Below are 20,358 nucleotides of genomic sequence, written 5' to 3'. Positions count from 1 at the left end.
GGGATTGTGGGAGGAAACAACATTAATGTGATTCTTATTTCATCTAGGTACTGTACCATATTCCTTAAATAAATTATCACATGTAATTCTCATATAATCCTCTAGTGTATGTATCCTATTTTATAGATAAGAATGAGGCTGAGAAGTTAGTAACTCTCTAAAGGTTGGAGAGCTAAGTGGCAGATTCAAACCTTGTTTTGTCTAACTCCAGAACTCATACATATGAGACAAATAGCAAGAAGGACTGGCTTATATTAATAACTTACAAAATTCCATATAACCTTAGGTATTTAATAACTTTGTTACCTTAAAAGGTGGGACTATTGTTCCCAGTGTTTGTGCTTTGTGACACTGCCTCTACATAAAGGATAGTGATTATTGTGTGTCTTACAGGGTAAATTATATTACCTTTTCTTACTTTAGAGATGTATGTTTTCATATTTTAGTATTTTTTAAAATGATGTGTTTTGCAGGGTCTGTATTTACTTCAAAATGTTTGTGAAATGGACACTATATTTTAAAGTTAAATGTCTCAGAATTGAGGTAGTGAGGTGTGGTCTAGGCATATAGGCTTCAAAAGCCCACCCCTTTTACTCATTACTTTCTTTTAAAATATATAATAAAGAATTGAAGGATATAGTAATAATAGCTCATTTTCTTTAGTTAACAATACATTGTAGAAAAAAGTGTTACGATGTAGAAAATTCATGTTGAACTGTGAACAAGCAGATTTTAGTTTTAATTTTGGTTTTGTTAGCAACTTGATGTATAACTTTAGGCAAGTCACTTCCCTTCTCTGGGCTTTAGTTCCCTTCTCCTCATTGGTAAAATGGAGTGAGGAGAACTTTTAAGTCTGTCTGCCTTGAGCAAGCTAATTAAAAACATGGATGCTTTAGATACCTTTCTTAAAAATTGTATTATTGCTTTTAACTCTTCTTTTTTCTTCATCTTCCTGTCTTCCCTCCCTGCCTTTTTTTTTTTTTTTTTTTGGAGACAGAGTCTCACTTGTTGCCCAGGCTAGAGTGAGTGCCGTGGTGTCAGCCTAGCTCACAGCAACCTCAAACTCCTGGGCTCAAGCAATCCTTCTGCCTCAGTCTCCCAAGTAGCTGGGACTACAGGCATGCGCCACTATGCCCAGCTAATTTTATATATATATATTAGTTGGCCAATTAATTTCTTTCTATTTTTATAGTAGAGACGGGGTCTTGCTCTTGCTCAGGCTGGTTTCGAACTCCTGACCTTGAGCAATCCGCCCGCCTCAGCCTCCCAGAGTGCTAGGATTACAGGTGTGAGCCACCATGCCCGGCTCCTCCCTGCCTTTTTTGTCATGGTTCCTTGAGGGTATGGTGAGATTCTTAATTTTATTAGAGAGGATGAATTATTTTTAATATCCTACATTTATCAAGACAATATATCTTAGAAAGTAGGTACCCAGAAAATAGTTAATGAATAAATGAATGTTTTATCTGAGTTTAAAAAAATCATTTAAATAAAGTACCATCAAAAATGTATTGAAGGCCAGCACTTGGGGAGACTGAGGGAGGTTTGCTTGAGGCCAAGAGTTTGAGACCAGTCTGGGCAACACAGCAAGACCCCATCTCTACAAAAAATGAAAAAAAAAAATTAGCTGGGTGTGGTGGTTGCGTGGGAGGCTGAGCAGGAAGATCTCTTGAATCCAGGAGTTCAAGGTTACAGTAAGTTATGGTGGTGCCACTCTACTTCAGCTTGGGTGACAGAGTGAGAGCCTATCTCTAAAAATACGAAAAAAACTGTTGAAGTTTCATTGAAAGATAGTTCTACCTAAATGAAATGTGTTTAGTAAAGTTAAATTCACCTGCTTCGTACTGGTGAAAGAAGAAAACTCTTGGACTGGTCTTTAAGAAGCTCTCTGTTACAAGTAGGAGAGGCAAACTTCTATAAGCTTGGTATTATGGAAAATTGCCAATAATAATATACACATCACCAACTTTAACATTTATCAACTTGTGGTCAATCTTGCTTCATCTATACCTCCACTCACTTCCGTCTTTATTTTGAAGCAAATCCCTAGACATTTTTACCAGTTATTACTGTATAGCATAAGTATCACAATCGATAGGTAAATCTGGGTAAGGTGAAAATTTGTTTATATAAATATATTTGGTGACTTGTACATTGTACTATTCTGGGCAAGATAAATTAGATCTAATAAGCTACTATCGGGTACGGATAATGTAATTGGGGAGACTGTATATATGTACATGAAACAGAATGTCCTAAGACTGGATGATGTGCTGAAATTGGTGGTAGAAACTCTTTTTAAGTAGGAACTGACATTATTTTGGAATGAAAGCAGGATTTAGTTAGGTGGAGATAGGGAGAAAAACATTTAGGGCGTGAGGTGAAGGTGATCACAAGGATAAAGCATGTAGTTAGAAAATCTAACTTTGGCTTTGTAGAGTAAGTTTTATCTAAGTCTATATCTATCTTTTAGACCCCTATAAGATGTTATTGGCAGAGTATAGATCTTACATCATAACTTGAACAAAGCCAATTGCTATAATACAAATTAGGACATAGTACTTTGTGAATGTATCACTGTCATGGCACACTTTGTTAAAAAGCCTTCTAAATACCTTAATACCACACGTGTTAATGGATCCATTCTTGCTAGAATGTTTGTGAATGTGTGCCATCAGCTTTCAGGTATAAGCCACTTTGAGATTTTATTTTATTTTTTATTTTTTTCACTTTGAGATTTTAAATGGCTTTGTGTGTGTGTGCGCTCACGCCTTGTGTATAAGTGTTAATCATTTGACAATTTTAAGATTATTTTGAAATATCTAGTTTAGATTATTCTTTCATAAAATTCTTGCCAGAAATGTTGGCATGACAATTCATGAGAAATCCTTGGATTTAGGGAATTCATACTATTTTATTTTATTCTTTTGAAGTATTGTGACTGAGAATGAAATCTTACAGTATATTCCTTAATGCAGAAATTTCTTGCATAAGGTCATGGACCTTGCTGAGCATCTCCTCAAAGCATTGTGCTAGCTCCTTAGAAAAATATACGTATACACTTGATTTTTCATATAATTTCCGAGTGTTAAGACTCCTGGCTCAGTCAAATCTTTGAGGGGTCTGTGGGTTCTGGTTTAATAATTCATTCTTTAATGTGTAGACAGAAAGCAAATTCTAAAATTCAACTCAGTTATATTTTTATGTGTTCTGCTCACTTTTTCAAACAAGTGTTTTTTAAGTATTTGGAGTGATAAAATTATAAAGCTTATTATCCTAATACCTAATTCAAAAATTAGACTAATTCTTAATTGGATTCTTGGGGAAAAACAAACAGTAGCTAGTTTAATAAATATGTAGGAGTGACTTCACTGAAGATTTTGGAATAGGTGTATAGTACTTTATATAATAGGTGCTGTCTCCTGAATTAACAGGAACTAGAGAGGCTGGAAGTCTTAAGATCAAGGTGATAGCAAGGCCATGCTCCCTCTGAGTCTTCTAAGGGAGGATGCCTCCTTGCCTCTCCCAGCTTCTGGAAGCTCTGGGTATCCTTGGTTTGCAGGTGCAGCATTTCGATCTTTGCCTTCATTGTCATACCCTTTGTGCCTCTGGCATTTTCCTGGCATGTTCCTCTTTTTCTAGGGACACCGTTATGGTAGACTAGACCTTGTTTTACCTTGACTGGAAAGACTTTATTTTCAAACAAGGTCACCACAGTCATAGGGGTTAGGACTTAGATGTATCTTTTGATGCGACGCAATTCCACCCACTTGCTTTGGGCAGAGAGCATGAGTAGTGTGACCGGTCCCTCAGGGCCACGTGTGGTTGGGTAGGTAGTTAGGGGAGTGACCTTTCGTGGGGCAGGAGGCATGAGATCGATCCCTAGGAGGGAGATGATTCTAGCTACAGTGGCCTTGGTTTAGTTCTTTACTACGTCGCTTCCTGTTTGGTCACATGTCTCAGTAAGAGTCTCCATCTATACGTGTCTACCTTCCCCTTCCACTAAGCTACTGCACATGTTGGGGTTACTGTGATGCTTCAGAAGAAAATCAGGGGCCAGGTACAGTGGCTCACGCCTGTAATCCTAGCACTCTGGGAGGCCGAGCCAGGAGGATCGCTCAAGGTCAGCAGTTCGAGACCAGCCTGAGCAAGAGTGAGACCCCCGTCTCTACTAAATATAGAAACAAATTAATTGGCCAACTAAAAATATATTTAAAAAAAACGAAAAACAAAATAAAACAAAAAACAGGAGCTAGAATATATGACAGAATGAATAAATCATAAATACCTCTTTTTAGAGGTAAAAGAAGAACCATCTTTGACTTAGCTTACCCTCAAGCAGTTAAGATCTGTGGAGGAAAAGGATCTGTTAAAGTGTTCTGAGGTTCACATCTGTGTTGAAACGACTCCTAGAAGTAATGCAGGAGCTTAGGAATGTGTTTTGAGCTGACAGAGAATTAATTCTCAGTGGAACCCTAAGATTGTAAGTATTCATCATCCACTTCGTTTGAGGGATGGCCCTAAGTAAGTTTCTTAGAAATATATGGTTTTACTCAAAAAAAAAAAAAAAAAGAAGAAATATATGCTTTTAGAAACTTGTGGATTGCACTTAAATGTAATCATAATAATGGTTATTAGCGTAAGCAGAATCCTCAGGAGATAGGAACAGGTGATTTAGCTGGTAATGGGACATCTGACCCTGCAGAGCAGTGTATAGACAATCTAAGACCTGTGAATATGAAGTGAATTACTTCAAAGTGATAACCCTTGTGACCTGTTGGAGTTAATAATTTTCCAAGTATCTAATGTACTATTGGGAAACAACTTATTCTAATATGTAGGAATAGAAATATAGACTCTGAGAGCCAAAAGAGATTTAAACAGTGATATGTCCTCTCCTTCCATGAATTTAAAGAGGTACCAGGGAGGTTAATTGACTTGCCCAAGGTTAGTTGGTTATGGCAGTCCCAATGGTGTAGTTATTCATTACCTGATTTTTGTTAGGTCTGTTGTGTAACAGAGTAGTAACCCCTCCTCTCATAGATACGGAAGCATAAAATTGAAAGTGGGGAATATGTAACAGAAGGAATGACCTGGAAAAATGGTAAACATATTTTCTGTCTCTTTAAAACATCCTCCACTGCTTTTAGAACTAAAACCTGCATCCCTGCCTCAGGTCAGTGTTTGGGAGGAAGAGGGTAAGTCTTTTGTTATTTGTGCAACAAGAGATGGCCCAGCTCTGACTGGGTAAAGGTAGGTCCTGGGTGGAGGTCATGCAGTTGTCTTCAGCAGAGATGGGGGATCAGAATCATCAACACCTGTAGTTAAATAGCAATTGCCTAAAGCTGAGACCCCATCCTTTAAAAAGCTCTAAATTTCTGCTTATTAGGAGGATGATGGCATTACAGACAGGAGTCTTCATCCTCCTCCTTTGCCAGCAAAGTAATAAAAATTCTGTGGTCCCCCAAAATACTTGTTCTCATTCTTCTGATGTGGCCTCAAGGACAGGTGCCGAGTTTTCGGTGACACTTACAGTTTTCCAACTAGTGTAGACTTTAAGACAAGTACAATGTTTGTAATTCAGTTAGGAACCATCCATGTCCCTTTTCCCCCCAAAATGCTTGTAACTTTTTTTTTTTTTTTTTGAGATAGAGTCTCACTTTGTTGCCCAGGCTAGAGTGAGTGCTGTGGTGTCAGCCTAGCTCACAGCAACCTCAAACTCCTGGGCTCGAGCAATCCTACTGCGTCAGCCTCCTTAGTAGCTGGGATTACAGGCATGTGCCACCATGCCCGGCTAATATTTTCTATATATATATTAGTTGGCCAATTAATTTCTTTCTATTTATAGTAGAGACAGGGTCTCGCTCTTGCTCAGGCTGGTTTCGAACTCCTAACCTTGAGCAATCCACCCTCCTCGGCCTCCCAGAGAGCTAGGATTACAGGCGTGAGCCACCAGGCCAGGCCAATGCTTGTAACTTGACAATTAATTATTATTATTCTACTAGAAAGTAGAAATTACTGAGCCACAGGATAACCCAGGTAAAGGGCCAGGATTTAAAAAGCTTGACACAGTTACTATTCTAAGAGTCCTCACCCCAGCCATGGGGTCACTAATGTGGGAGGAAGTATTCTCCCCAGCCACTGTGTCCACACTAACCATGTGTGGTAAAAGAACTCAGAATCAGGATCAGTCATTTCAGCAGTAATAACTTCTTGAAAGTTGAATACAGTGATCCCCCCAGTGTCTTGTTTGAGTGGGAAGCAATAGCTTACAGGAATGTACTGAAAGGACTAAATCCCATAAAAATTCTCTTCTCAAAAATCTTTTCTTAGTTTATCATTAAAACTTTGCCAGGTTCATAGACATAGCTTGCAACTAAATGTTGTCAGGCAAGAATCAAACCCAGAAATGTGTAAAAAAAAACATGAGGGAAATGTTTCATGAATTTCTGGATTCACAATATCTGTTTCCAACTGTGGAATTGAATTAAGCTCCTAAAAAGTCTACTTCAATAAGCCTTGTTTCGTGGGTTATATGCTAAAGATGCGGGGAGTGTAGGTATGGCAGAGTAAAAATATTACAGTATAAAAATTCAGGGAATTCTGAATTAATTTATCAAAAGTCACAATGCTAAAAAAACGTAGTGTTAAGAGACTTCTAGCTCCAGATACTGAGATCCAGAATGAAAAGACAGCCAAAATAATACGCACAACTGTTAGCAAAAGCTCAGCATTGTCCACGAGGCCAAATGATAAGAAAGAGAACAAGTGTTTTGAGGAGGAAGGAAAGAGACATTTTATTATTTTGCCAGCAAAGGAGGAGGATGGAAACTCCTGTCTGAAATGCCATGGTCCTCCTAACAAAAATACAGAGCTTTTAAAGGATGAGTTCCACAGTAGATGATTCTCATCCTATGCTAAAGACAATCCCATCGAGTAACTTCCACCCATGGACTTCCTTTACCAGGTTAGAGCTGCGCCATCTCCTGTTGCACAAATAACAAAGACTCACCTTGCCTGTCCCAACCACTGGCTTAAGGCAGGGAAGCTGGTTTTAGTTCTTGAAAAGTAGTGGAGGGTGTTTTTTTTTTTTTTTTTTCTTTTTCAGGCCATTCCCTTTGTTACATAGGCCTCAAGTCCTAGTGATGCAATGGCACAATGCATTCCCTACAGTTTAATAAAACAACTAAAAACTAAATTGATAATGGTGAAGCCAAACTACAGTAATTTTTAATTAAAAAGCAAGAATAATGACAATAGACACTGATGTCCAACAAAAGACAGCACAGCTTTACTGATGGTAAGTGTCCCTCCTGAAAATTAAAGAATTCCAGGTTTTCAATATGCATATGGGGTAGGAGCTTGCAATACTGCCAGTTGCAGCCTCCAGACTTACTATTTGAATACAAATTGAAGTCTGTGGTACATACTAATAAAGTGTGTTTTTGCAGTTTTTGATAAGTAGCTTAATAGTTTATTCATAAGTAGCTCTATGAATCAGAGGAAGGTCATGCTTTATAAATCATTTGTAGTCTATTGGGAGGTTTGGCCCATTTTTGGAAAATCATTACCTTGGAAGGTTGATATGGTAATCATGAGCTCCTCAGGGGCATTGTTTTCCTGGTTGTTTTGGGAAATTTGTGAAGGGCTGGGCTGAAAACAGTTCAATGGGTTTCTTTACCTCAGGACATTTTGTAGTCTTTGATATGCTAATTACTTCTTTAATCTGGTTGGGGATAAAGTGTAAGGTTTCCTAGCCCCATTTACCACAAATGCTGCCTTGGCAGATAGGAGCCTGTTTTTAGGTCCATCTTTGAGAATATAGGCAGAAGGCAGTGAAAGAAAGTGACACAAGAGAAGAAGAGAGAAAATACAGCATACATATAAAGCATACATAATTTGTCTGAGTTAACTTTTGGGTAAACTTATGTAGCTTACATGTAATGTTCAGTAAACATGGTACATTTACCTGTAACGTGAAATATTTTGGGATAAATTCTTAGGTAGATTATGGAGTTAAATGTACAACTTTCATGAATTTTTAAGCGAAACAGGATATTTCAATTTCCTGTGTTGTGCTAGAAAAGTTTGAAAAGCCCTGTCTTTGGTAGTCCATTTAAAATAGTGTAACTTTGTGTATTGGAACACATTTCACTCTGTGAGTCTGAATATATTAGGATGAAAATTTTATGTTTTAATGTGAAAACTTTTTAAGGTAAGGGGTGATCATAGCACAATAGTTTATCTGGAAAAGAATCCTGTTTTCCTTATGGGAATTACTATTTTTAAAAAAATTATTTTCCCCTACAGTGGAATTAAACATGTATTTTTGCAAGCAGAGGATTAATCCCTCTCCCCCCCATGTCAGTAACTTAACTAATTGTTAGAACTGTTTACTTTTTTCTTATTTTGGATGCCTCTTCCTATTTATTCAGTATTACCAAGCTATGTAACAAGAACACAGCCCTTCTGTAGGCTTTACAGTAGAGAAGCTACCCTACTGGCATAGGCCTTGAGGACAGAAATAGAAACAAGGGAAAATGAATATTATTGAAAAATTTAAGTTTTCTGGTCAGCAGATTTTAGTGCTGTAAAAATTGACATTTCCTCTCTGATGGAGTAGAACTTGGCTTTTTAAAGGTGTCTTTCTTTGTGTGTGATTTTTATATCACTCAAAGGAATTCTTAGTGGTTTTTCTCAGTATCTAAAATTTTCCAGGATAATAAGATCCTAGAAGCATTTTAATTGTCAAAGTGCCTTGCTTATGGAGCAACATCAGTACAAAACAGTTGTGTCATGAACTAAGAACTAATGAACCTATTGAGATTCCATACTGCCAAGAAGTACTTCAGGGAAGTTTGAGGAAAATAGAATACAGAGAGTTAAATATTGGTAAATCAGTGCTTGTGTAGGCAAACAGAGTGGCCATTATATCTGCTTTCAATGGGTACTTACAACAGGGTTGGACACTAGCATCTTTTATTGAAAAAAGAAATGTTAACCAAGATGCTAGAGCTGTTCTTTTGTTTGTGGAAAAATGCTTGGTAAGCCTTAATTTTTGAAAAAAGAGCCCACTATTCTTACCAGCTTGACTACAGTAAATAGCTTGTGTGCTCAGTTTGCATTTTGGTTCTTTATTTGTTGCTTATAGCTTACTTTCAGGGGAGGTTTTATGTTGAGTCTTAATCAAAACACTAAATAAAGATTTCAGAGTTACCCATTAGATTTCCAATATGCCTCCTGAAGGGGTCTATCAGAAAAATCTTAAAGGATGTACTTACCTAAAGGCTTCCTCTTAGTCTAATTACTATGAAATGAGTTGTCTTGCTTTTGACTATGAGTGTGTCAACTCCAAGTGGTAATCTATTGGTTCACAGTTAATTGAACATGGAAACATGAAATTATTATTCAGTAAATGAGGTTGTTGGTTAGACAAAATATTTCAAAGTATGAGGTCCATGGGGCCATATTTTTAAAACTTTTGGGTGGCTAAAAAAGTATGTAGTAAGGAACAACTCTTAGTTGTACCCCAGTCCCATGAAATAGGTCCAACATGGGTTAATGGTTGACTAGAGTAACAAGCAGTTACTTCACTTGATGCTCTTTGTGATAGGTTGTATTTTCTAAACGTGACTGCAGCAGTATTTCCCATCTCATGTATGTGAGCTTGTGTGGATCTTAACTAATTAGCATCTTTATAAGCATTTGACTAGCCTGAGGTTCCCATGCTATATAAGGAAGCCCAGACTTCCTCACTGGGAGAATTGAAGAGGCTCTAAGTCCAGGAGCTAGAACTGTTCAGCCAGAATTGCTTAGCTGAGCCCTTTTGAAATTCTTAACTCATGTTAATTGTGATAACCAGAGTACTACTTTCCCATTCAATACTACTTTTCCATCTATACTTTTAAATTCTATGTTGTTTTTTGATTATTGTATCAAGGCGTTTTTCAGCAAAGTAGTGGGCAAAAGTTTCTGTGACATGATTGTATTCTGTGCTTTTCTTCACTTGTAACCTTTTCTTTAAAATAATTCTGCCCAAGCCTCATCTCTGAACATCTTAATGAGATTTCCTTTTAGAAATATAGATTTTTGAGCTGGGGGTGGCTTGTACCTGTAATCCCAGCTATTGGGGAGACTGAAGTGGGAGTGTCGTGTTTGGCAGTCTTGTTCTGTGTTCTCAGTTCTTCGTGTGCCCCTTGGCTGAAGAATGACCAGATACACCAAAGTAAGGCAAGCACCAGGTGAAATTTATTAAGGGGGAGCAAGACAGGATTATAGAGCACAAGCAAGATATAGGTTTACAGAGCAAGATATACATCATAGGTGATGGCCAGACCCTTGTAGCAAAAGAGACCTTGGTTATGGTCTGGGTTTTCTTCTATAGTGTCCAGATAAGGACCTCCCTGTGGTTCAGACATCATCATGGAATCGGATGGACAGCTGGGAATTAAATTATATGACCTGAGTCTTACTGCATATGCGTATCTCCCATGAGTCTTTCTGAAAGCCCATTTGGTGGGGTGAACCACAACATATATTTAAGCTAATGATTAGCCTTAGGTTGTCCTAAGTCATCTTCCAGACTGGTTGTACCTATGCCACTTGGCCTGTGGGCTAGAGTCCTCTGCATTCTTTTTCAGTTGGCATGCTGAGTTCTGATTGATAGATTGGTAGGGTGTTCCCTCCTTTCCCAGGTTACAGCAGTAGCTTGGGACAGGATTAAGGTGGGGCAGCATCAAGTCTGGGGCCTAGTGCCCCGCCCTTGTCCTTCTTCCCAGGTGGGGCAATTGCTCTAGGTAGCACCAAGGCAGAGCACCCACTTTCTTTCCCAGGAGACTGGGAATTCTCACTATGTACCTGACATTTCCCCACTTTCTGTTCTCGAGGCCCAAATCATTGGGTAGGGGCATCGACTCATCTGACTCAAAAAGGATATAGGTCATGTCTTCTTTTTGCCTTTAGCCTCTGGCATATCTGTTTCTGATGACTGGCATTATTTTGTTGCTTTATGAAGATGTCGTTATATCAAACAAGCATTTCCTGCCCATTTTACAGTGCTATGTACAGTAAATCTAGTAGTGGTGAAATCATAGACATGAATTTTTAGACCATAGTGCTTTCCCATTGATGCTTTTCTCATTTATGCTTCATTTTTCTGAGTGTTTGTGGAATATTGGGAATAATTGTTTAGAACAGAAGTTGGCAAACTATGGCCTGCAAACTGGCTTCCTGTTTTTTAAAGTTTTATTGGAAGACAGCCACACCCTTTCATTTATTTATTTTCCATGACTGCTTTTGTGGTACAATGGCAGAGTTGAAAAGTTGCTACTGAGATTGTGTGGCCCAACAAAATAGAAAATGTTTACTACTTGGTCCTTTACAGAAACCTTTACCAACTTCTGGTTTAGAATATCTTGTAATTAATTTACCCTTTTAAAGTATATTTGAAGTTAGTTTTTCTTTTGCTGTTTAAACTATACGATCAAAGGAATATTAAAAGATCATTTAACTTTCTATCTGCTGCTTTAATTTTTTTCAGTACTCCTGCCAAGTGGTCCTCCAGTTGAGAGGTGTAGGAGAATGAGATAAGCAGAATTAAAGAATTAATGACAAAGCAGCATTGGATATGCCTGTGGTAAACACAGTGATTGCATCTGATTGGGAATAAAAAATGAAAAGATAGATGAAATATTTTATTCTTTGTCCGTTCACTCCTCCACCAGTGCCTCTATTGTTAGATTTGTTTCACTTTGAATTTGTGTACTTGCCTAAGGCACAGAGAAGCCAGTTTTAATAGAAACCAAATGGACCAGACTTTCAGGAATAGCTGTAGGTGTTGGATATTTAAAAGCAGCTGGATTGACTGGTTAGAGACTCATTTTGACACTTTCAGATTCATTGCTAAGTTTCCCTAAATAAATTTATAGCAGCTAAAACATGGAACTAAGAGTCCTTACAAATACCGTTTGTCAGTTATTGGGTGTATGTAATAGTGGTGCAGAAAGATGCATACACATAGAGCCGGTATAGACTTGATTACAGTACTGTATCTGGTATAGTACTATGTATGATGTAGTCTGTACTGCACATGGGGTTGGGGGCAACAGGCTCTCTCCTCCAAGCCCCATCACCACATGGCAGTGGGCTATGCCCACTGATTCCTCCTTTTGCAGGGGAAATTCAACTGTTTAAACCTTTAACTTTATCCCAGACCTTTAACCTTGTACTAGGTCATTAAGTATGAAATGTCCAACCTTGAATCAAAGGAATCGAACATTTTCTACCCAATAACCCAACACATATGGGACCTTGTCCCATTTACCTGACTTTTGACAAAATAATTTTGGTTATAAGACAGTACAATTTAAGGTTGCATTTTAATAGCCACTTTTCCTTACACTCCAGTGGGTACATTGGATTATGATAAAACCGTTTTCCTTACATGTAGATTCACAGCTATAAGTTAACCATCCAGCCAACCATTGTTTTCCTAAGGGACTTTTAGATGGAACTTTTCCTGTGTTGCAATAAAACTTTACAAACAAACAGACAATACAGGAAATCCCCAACACAAAATGCCACTGCTGAACAAATGGGAACAACAAATGAGAACCAAATTCTCAACTGAGAATCAGCATCTTCTAATCCAGAGGGGATAAATGAGAACTAAATTCTCTCAAACAAGAGAACCAACATCTCCAACACTCCCCACCACCTGTCCTGGGAACTGCAAATGAACTCAATCCAAACTAGGTCCCCAAAGCCCCAATAAACCACTAAGTTTCTACCAACAAATAGTGCCTCTAAACCAACAGGGAGGTGTGAAAACCCCCACAAATGGGTGGGAACAGGGTCTTGGCATTCTGGGGGGGCTTTACTTAAAAATGACTGTGGCTGTCATGACCAAATCCATTTTCTTCCTCTCAGATCAGTTCATGTTGGTTGGAAATGAGTCCATTTGGGCAGAAAGACATGGGGCTCCTCGGAGCTAATCGCACTCCGGCATGTGTTTAGGAATCCTATTCTTTCATACTCAAAGAGGTGATGCTGCTACCCAAGGCTTGTCCCGGAGCTGCTCCCTGCTGCTTTCAGCAGTCCCAGGATGCCATTCTACTGGAAATCCAATAGCCCACCCAGGGACGCCAAATCTGTTACCAAAAGCTCTGCACTTGTTCTCAAAGCTGCATCAGAAGAATGAGAACAAGTGTTTTGAGGAGGAAGGAAAGAGACATTTTAATACTTTGCCAGCAAAGGAGGAGGATGGAGACTTCTGTCTGAAATGCCATGGTCCTCCTAATAAACAGAAATACAGAGCTTTTAAAGGATGGGTTCTCAGCTTCAGGCAATTACTGTTCAAACACAGTTGTTGATGATTCTGATTGCCTTGTCTCCACTGCAGACAATCTCATGACCTCCACCCAGGACCTCCCTTTACCAGGTCAGAGCTGGGCCGTATCCTGTTGCACAAATAACTAAAGACTCTGCCCTTCCCAACCACTGGACTGATGCAGGGATGCAGGCTTTAATTATCAAAAAGGAGTACAGGATGTGTTAGAGAGACAGAAAATGTTTTGCCATTTTTTTTTTCAGGCCATTCCCTGTTACATCACCCCCAAGGTAAATGGGTGAGCTTGGATTCCTTTCCAGGCCTGCTAGTCTCAGAGCCCCAGGCTTCCCACTGCATCTTGGCACTGGGTTATCTGAAAGGTTTATTTGCACAAAGGGCCTACCTAATTTAGCAAGAAGCAATTTATAAGCAGGGCCTGATTTCATTCGGTACTGAAAATGACTTCATTAAAGATTTCGTTTCCTAATAGCTCATTGTGTTTTTCCAAGGCAGTTAACTCTAATATGTATTTTCAAAATTCTGTGATCCATAGTGTTACCATGATATAGATATTTGTAGAAACATGTTTGAATTTGTTACTAGTCTCATGTAAGCCCCCAGAGCTTATCTTCTCTACCTTACCTTATTACCTCCACTGCCCTGGAGTTTTTGTTTCTAATATTCCAATAAGTGATTCTGTCTAGGTAAGCTCTTTCAGTGGGTCAGGTAGGGTGGGGTTGGAAATAAATCCACTGATCTTTGATATGTACTTATTTCTTAACCTGAGGATACCTTTTTATTCAAATTGATAGCAGCAGTAATTAAGTGCCCCTTCATGGTCTTCTGAGTCCTGTCCTAAGTTTGACAATAGACCTCTTGTATTTTCTGTTTCTTGTTGTCTGCCTCTGGAAATAGCCCTCAGGGAAATCATGGGAAAGTTTAATTGCCTTTGAATTTTATCTGTTTAAGCATCTGCCTGAACTAGTTAACAGTTAAACATCTATATTGTGTTACCTACCAGTTTGGTCCATGAACTTTTTTTTTTTTTTTTTTTTTTGAGACAAGAGTTTCACTTTGTTGCCCAGGCTAGAGTGAGTGCTGTGGCGTCAGCCTAGCTCACAGCAACCTCAAACTCCTGGGCTCAAGCAATCCTTCTGCCTCAGCCTCCCAAGTAGCTGGGACTACAGGCATGCGCCACCATGCCCGGCTAATGTTTTCTATATATATTAGTTGGCCAATTAATTTCTTTCTATTTATAGTAGAGACGGGTCTCGCTCTTGCTCAGGCTGGTTTCAAACTCCTGACCTTGAGCAATCCTCCTGCCTCCGCCTCCCAGAGTGGTGGGATTACAGGCGTGAGACACCGTACCCGACCGGTCCATGAACTTTTAATGTGTAATTTTTAAGGATTCTTCAGCTAGAAATTCCCTTATTTCATACGTTAAAATTTTGTGTGGAGCAGATTGTTGTTCATTATATGCAATTAGTAAAAGCTGAGAAGGCTTTGTAATGAAAACTGCTGTTCTGTCCTCTGGTAGTGAATCATAAACCCTTAGAACTGGATAGGACCTTTGAGATCATTTATTCTAACCTGTTCACCTTCTCTGAACTTGTCTTCTAGTGTTGTGTACTCAGTCCATGTGAGTTGATGCCTTTCCCTCACTAAAGAGCAAGTAGAAACTTTTTATGCCTTCTGTAAACATGGGATTTGCTTAACAGATACTGGTTCAAATTTGGCTCTTTCTATATATGTGTGCTAAAGTGACCTTAGGCAAGAAAAGATATTAAGGAGACTTGTTGAAAGTAGTATCTGAAGGCATGAAAGATAAGAGTTTATGCTTAATAAATTTTTTTTTCTTCCCTCTACTATATATTTTTCTCATCACTAGTGAGTCTTTAAAACTGTTCTTATTCTACCTGGCTGGCTCATAAAATTGCCTCTCATTCCTTTCCTCCTATCCTACTCCCCATATACTTGTTCACATTTGTCTTACTAAGCAAGTATCTGATACAACCAGCTGACATTATATTAGAAGTTATATTAATAATTGATTTGGGTTGTTTTTAGATCTAATACAGGCAGGGAATTCTCATTTTTGGGCACTGAAAAGCTGCCTTTTAAAAAAAAAGGTTGATTTTTATACTTTTTTTTGTTTTTTCTTTTAAAGACTAGTCGAGTGCAGTAGTGAGAAGGGGGAGTAGAACAAGGAGTTTGATCTGTAACTGACTGACTGTGAACAATTAATTGAGAGAACTTACTACCTTTGGATCAGCTATGTACTTTTCTGATTATTGGGATACCCTGATCTCTCACTTTAATTGCTTTATCTATTTAAAGAACTCTTTTAAAAGTTGAAAATGAGAGAGAGAATCTTGTCTTTAATCACTTACTTAAATTTCTAAAACTAATGAGACACGATTAGCCTTCCATTAATATTAGGACATTTATTTAAGAGACTACAATTATGTTACAAAAGTACTGGTTTATATTGGGTGGGGTACTACCTGAAAAGTTCTATGTGGGTCTCCATTTGTGGCCATTTCTAGCTCTTTTTGCCCATGACACCTGCATGTTCTTTTACAAACAGGTTCAGAGTAGTAGTTTTGTCTTAGGATTTTATGGCTTCTAAGTGGCAGAGTTTGAGCTTGAACTCCTAGCAAGTAAATATATTTTATGCAGCTATTTATTTTAATGTAATTATAAATGCAAATATATGAAAACATTGTCTTTACAGCTATTCGGAAAACTGACTTTGCCAAGTAAACCTAAGTGAATACATTGAAAGTAATGGTTCTATTTCGTACTCAGCATTTTACTGATCTTCAGAAAGATTTCTGCCTCTTTAACTTTTGAATCAAAAGTAAGGTGTTTTTGAAAGAAAATACCTACTACCACTGCTAGGTGATGTTTCCTAAGGCAGCTCAAGAACAGTGAAAAGAAATATGAATCACGTTTCACAGTCCTGTCTGTCCCCTCCCCAAGTGCACAGAAAGGATAATGCTGCTGCTTTTCTCAGAATAATATTGTGCAGTGCTACAGTTACTTTTCAACAGATGATAGGAGCTTTTAGATATCTTGCTGTGTAGTAGGAATTTAAAAACAGCATACTCTAGAAGGATTGGCATCATTCCTTTCTTACCTATTGCTTTTCTAGTTGTTTCTGGCCACCCTGGCCAGAACTATGTGGAAGATGGCACAAGTCTGGACTTCCTTTAAAAGCATTCTCATTTTTACTCTTTACCAATAAGTTAGTAGGGTGAAGTGCATTGGTTGGATGGGGAAGCCATGAGTACCTAGACAGCGTTTAAAAATACTTTAGTGCTTGTAAAGTTTTTGGTGGCATTGCAATAAGATTTTTGGTGGTATTATGCTAAGTTGTGTGAATTCTGTTCTTTCCTCCATGAAGAAAACTATGGTAAGTCATTACAGTAGTATAAAATCACATGTAAATTGCTTTGAACTAGTTGCCTGAGACTGGTAAGAGGCAGTTTTATTCTACAAGTCTCAGTACAATGAGTTATCCATACTAGTATAACCTGATTCAGGTCTGAGACTATTTCAAGATTTCAAGGACTGAAAGTCTAGCTAAAATTATAGAGCATAGAAGTTCAGATATTAAGCCAGGCACTGTGGTGTGTACTGTTATATTTAACAGCATAAAGATTAGCTAGCAAACTTTATACTGTTATATTTGAGGAGAGAGAATTAAGTTTGGTAAAAATTTTCTGTTTGGTATTAACAGACTTGCTGGTTAAGTTTTGGTAGGGCAGATGTCCTGATAAATGAAGGAAGGTAAGTACAGAGTTGTGATTTTTTTTTTTTTTTTTTTTTTAAGGGTTGAACCATCACATATTCAGGCTATAAGTCTTCAATTATTAGAGGGAAAATTGCTTAACATCTTCTGTCTTAAGTGTATATGTATACCTCTGGAAAACTTTCTGGTACTGTATCTAGTAAGTAGCTTAATAAATATTTGTTGAATAAAGTTTTATATAAGAGGAAGATGAAGCTCAGATAGTTAGATAATTGGTTCTAGGTTATGTTCTCAGTACACTATTTAACATGTAGCGGATTTGTTAGGTATATTGATGCAGAATTATTCTTCATATCTCCCATATGAAGTTAACATTTGGACTTTTTTTTTTTTTTTACAAGAGACAGGGTAGGGTCTCACAGTGTTGTCTAGGCTGGTCTCAAATTCCTGGGCTAAAGTAGTGCTCCTACCTCAGCCTCACAAGTCTCTGGGACTGCAGGCACATACCACAGTACCTGGCTTAACATTTGAACTGCTGTGCTCTATAGTATTTAGTTAGATTTTTCGTCATTGAAGTCTTGAAATAGTCTCAGACCTGAATGAGGTTATACTAGGGTAACCATATAGTTTATTGTGTAAACTGGGATACTTTTGAGAAAGGGGCCTCTGTTCAAAATTAAGCTGGGATAGCATATATAAACCTTGCCCATTTTTCTTTTGGTTTATCTCTTCTATTGATTTGGTGTTTTTTACATATTCTGTATATTAATATGTTTTCATTTTATATATATATTTTACAAATTTTTTTACTCTGGTTTATCTTTTCTTTTTATTAATAATGTATTAGGATGAACTTAATTTTAGTATCAATTTATCAATATTTTCCTTTCTTTCTCCTTTTTTTTTTTTTTTTTATTTTTTTTGAGATAGGGTCTTGCTTTGTTGCCAAGGGCAGGGTAGAGTGCAGTGGCATGATTACAGCTCATTGTAGCTTCCAACTCCTGGGCTCAAGAACTCCTTCTGGCTGAGTCTCCCAGGTAGCTAGGACTACAGGTGTGCATCACCACACCTGGCTAATTTTTTAATTTTTTGTAGAGACAAGGTCTCGCTATGTTACCCAGGCTGGTCTTGAACTCCTGGCCTCAAGGGATCCTCCCACCTCTATCTCCCAAGGTGCTGGGATCACAGGTATGAGCCACCATGCCCAGCCAATGTTTTCCTTTTTGTTTAGCAATTTGTTATTTAGGAAATGTTTGCCTACCAGAAACATAATTGTTTTATTTTTCACATTAAGATCTCCAGTTTATCTGGAATGCATTTCTGTTTACAGTGGGAGGTAAAGGTCAAAATTAACTTTTTCTATATAGTTAATTGACTGCACTATTCTCTCATTGTCCCAATGGCACATTCCTGTAGCTTTGTAATACATCTTGGCATATGGTAATGTAAGTTCTCTAGCGTTTTATTCTTCGTATTTGTCTTCGCTATTCTTGGCCCTTTGCACTTTCATAAACATTTTAGAATCTCAGTTCTGTATACAAAAACAAAAACAGCTTAGATTTTTTTTTTTTTTTTTTGAGACAGAGTCTCACTTTGTTGGCCAGGGTAGAGTGAGTGCTGTGGCATCAGCCTAGCTCACAGCAACCTCAAACTCCTGGGCTCAAGCGATCCTTCTGCCTCAGCCTCCTGAGTAGCTGGGACTACAGGCATGTGCCACCATGCCCAGCTCATTTTTTCTATAAATATTAGTTGGCCAATTAATTTCTTTCTATTTATAATAGAGACGGGGTCTCTATTTATAATAGAGATGGGGAACTCCTGACCTTGAGCAATACACCCGCCTGGGCCTCCCAGAGTGCTAGGATTACAGGCGTGAGCCACTGCGCCCGGCCTAGCTTAGTTTTGATTGGGATTATATTGACTCTAAGGATGATAATTGTCATCTTTGTAATATGGAGTCTTCCAATCTAGGAATATAGTATATATGTCTCCATTTATTTAGATATTGTTTAATTTCTCTAAATGTTTTATAGTTTTAAGAATACAGGTCTTATGTATCTTTTATATTAATTTCTTAATTGTTGGCATTGAAAAAAATAATTTATTGAGGTAAAATTTGTATAATATAAAATAAACATTTGTTTTAGTCTGTGTCGTGCTGCCGTGATAAAATACCTTAGACTGGATAATGTATAAAGAACAGAAATTTATTGCTCACTGTCCTGGAGGCTGAGAAGTTGGTTGGTTTTGGTAGCTGATACTGACTTACTCTAAGTTTGTTGAGGTCTGTTTTCCCAAAAGAGCTTTTCCCCATATGGGATTACTGATTGGAGAGCTCTGCATGAGTTTAAGGGCCAGCAGCAGAGGGTGAGGACCTAAAATTTATTCTAGGGATTGAATGATGTAAAGACTTCCTTTTGGTTGTTTTTGTTTCCTCGCTCTTGATTTCCCTGCCTCCCCCACCTCCATTTGTGGATGTTTGGAGCAACCTCAGTGTCAGCCTTGCTTCTCTTTTGTCCCTAGCACCTGTGCTGGGTGCTCTTCTTAAGCAGATCTAGATAATAAGCCTGGAAGCCAAAGTCTATATAGGGAGGAAGACTGTCATGAGTGGCTCTGATATTCTGTGAGCAATCTTTTAATTACCTTGATTTCCTTCTGTTTTAATCCAGAATTGAAGCTCCTTATTTTCTTCTCTGACTACATTGCCCTCTTTCTCATACATCTGTTAATATTTTATCCTGTGTGTGTGCATTTATAAACAATACAAGCATTGTTTTGAATGTGATTGATCTTTATGTACTGATATAATGCATAAATTCTTCTGCACCTTGTGTTTTTTTTATCTTTTTTTTTTCTTGGTCTAAATTACTGGAATAAGCACCTTGTTTTTATTTTTCATTCATTATGGTTCTTTTGTTTGTTCACTTTCTTAGTATATCTTCTCTGTTGTTTCAGTGGAATTCTGGTAGGGAGGGTAGGTAAGTCAGCCCATGTATTTCTTACTATGACTTTTTAAAAAGGGAGATGTAAACACCTTTTGGATATATTATCACTAAGAGACATGTAGTAGAAAGGACTTGGTGTTACCTCTTCTTGTTTCAACTGGTGATGATAGGTGAATATGACACCTGGCCATGTTATACAAGCTAGGTAATTGAGTCTTGCTGCTGACCTCTATTTGGTGTTATAAATCCCTTTGGAGACAGAAACACCATTCACTTGTATTTAGGGTTTAACTGAGGTTGAATGAAGATTTGGGTTCTTGTTATTGGAAGGA

At 37.9% G+C, this 20,358-nt stretch overlaps 1 protein-coding gene across 6 annotated transcripts in view; it reads left to right on the top strand.

The window, feature by feature from the left end:
• The window catches only part of FAR1 (fatty acyl-CoA reductase 1), a 65,584-nt gene that overhangs the window by 4,380 nt on the left and 40,846 nt on the right, over positions 1 to 20,358 (top strand). The window lies entirely within an intron of this gene.

This window comes from Microcebus murinus, chromosome 4 (assembly GCF_040939455.1).
Source record: "Microcebus murinus isolate Inina chromosome 4, M.murinus_Inina_mat1.0, whole genome shotgun sequence".
Classification (NCBI taxonomy): domain Eukaryota; kingdom Metazoa; phylum Chordata; class Mammalia; order Primates; family Cheirogaleidae; genus Microcebus; species Microcebus murinus.
Note: the sequence above shows the minus strand (reverse complement) of the source record. Positions and strands in the feature narration are given on the sequence as shown.